At 51.7% G+C, this 1,592-nt stretch overlaps 1 pseudogene across 1 annotated transcript; it reads left to right on the plus strand.

Moving 5' to 3' along the window:
• Positions 1–1,286, plus strand: LOC117078484 (annotated as a pseudogene). The gene has a single exon (XR_004434996.1). The product of XR_004434996.1 is annotated as a glyceraldehyde-3-phosphate dehydrogenase-like (transcript).
• The last annotated feature ends 306 nt before the right edge of the window (positions 1,287–1,592 follow it).

The raw sequence follows: 1,592 nt of genomic DNA on the forward strand, positions 1-1,592 counted from the left end.
TGGCTTTCTGCTCCTCCTGTTCAACAGACAGCTGCATCTTCTCTTGCATTGCCAGCCGCATCTCTGAGACACCATGGGGAAAGTGAAGGTCGGAGTCAATGGATTTGGTCATATTGGGTGCCTGGTCAGCAGGGCTGCGTTTAACTCTGGTAAAGTGGATATTGTTGCCATCAATGACCCCTTCATTGACCTCAACTACATAGTCTACATGTTCCAGTATGATTCCACCCATGGCAAATTCTATGGCACCATCAAGGCTGAGAACGGGAAGCTTGTCATTAAATGGAAATCCCATCACCATCTTCTAGGAGCGAGATCCCTCCAAAATCAAGTGTGGTGATGCTGGCACTGAGTATGTTGTGGAGTCTACTGGCATCTTCACCACCATGGAGAAGGCTGGGGTTCACTTGCAGGGGGAAGCCGAAAGGGTCATCATCTCTGCCCCCTCTGCTGATGCCCCCATGTTCGTGATGGGCATGAACCATGAGAAGTATGACAACAGCCTCAAGATCGTCAGCAATGCCTCCTGTACCACCAACTGCTTAGCGCCCCTGGTAAAGGTCATCCAGGACAACTTTGGTATCGTGGAAGGACTCATGACCACAGTTCACATCATCACTGCCACCCAGAAGACTGTGGATGGCCCCTCCGGGAAACTGTGGCGTGATAGCCGCGGGGCTCTCCAGAACATCGTTCCTGCCTCTACTGATGCTGCCAAGGCTGTGGGAAAGGTCATCCCTGAGCTGAATGGGAAACTCACTGGCATGGCCTTCCATGTCCCCACTGCCAACGTGTCAGAGGTGGACCTGACCTGCCGTCTGGAAAAACCTGCCAAATATGATGACATCAAGAAGGTGGTGAAGCAGGTGTCGGAGGGCCCCCTCAAGGGCACCCTAGGCTAAACTGAGCACCAGGTGGTCTCCTCCGACTTCAACAGCGACACCCACTCTTCCACCTTTGATGCTGGGGCTAGCATTGCCCTCAATGAACACTTTGCCAAGCTCATTTCCTGGTATGACAATGAATTTGGCTACAGCAACAGGGTGGTGGACCTCATGGCCCACATGGCCTCCAAGGAGTAAGACCCCTGGACCACCAGCCCCAGCAAGAGCACAAGAGGAAGAGAGAGACCCTCACTGCTGGGGAGTCCCTGCCACACTCAGTCCCCCACCACACTGAATCTCCCCTCCTCACAGTTTCCATGTAGACCCCTTGAAGAGGGGAGGGGCCTAGGGAGCCCAACCTTGTCGTGTACCATCAGTAAAGTCCCCTGTGCTCAGCCAAAAGAAAAGAAAAGAAAAGAAATACTTGAGATTGGGTAATTTATAAAGAAAAGAAGTTTAATTGCCTCACAGTTCTGCAGGCTGCACAAGCATGGTGCCAGCATCTGCTTGGCTTCTGGGGAGGTCTCAGGGGGCTTTTACTCATGGTGGAAAGCAAAATGGGAGCAAGCATGTCGTGTGGTAAGAACAGGGGCAAGAAATAGCAAGGGTGAAGATGCCACACACTTTTAAACAACCAGATCTTGTGAGAACTCACTATCACAAGGACAGCACCAAGGAGATGATGCTAAACCATTCCTGAGAAATCCA

The sequence above is a fragment of the Trachypithecus francoisi genome, unplaced genomic scaffold (genome assembly GCF_009764315.1).
Source record: "Trachypithecus francoisi isolate TF-2019V2 unplaced genomic scaffold, Tfra_2.0 Lachesis_group6, whole genome shotgun sequence".
Taxonomy (NCBI): Eukaryota; Metazoa; Chordata; class Mammalia; order Primates; family Cercopithecidae; genus Trachypithecus; species Trachypithecus francoisi.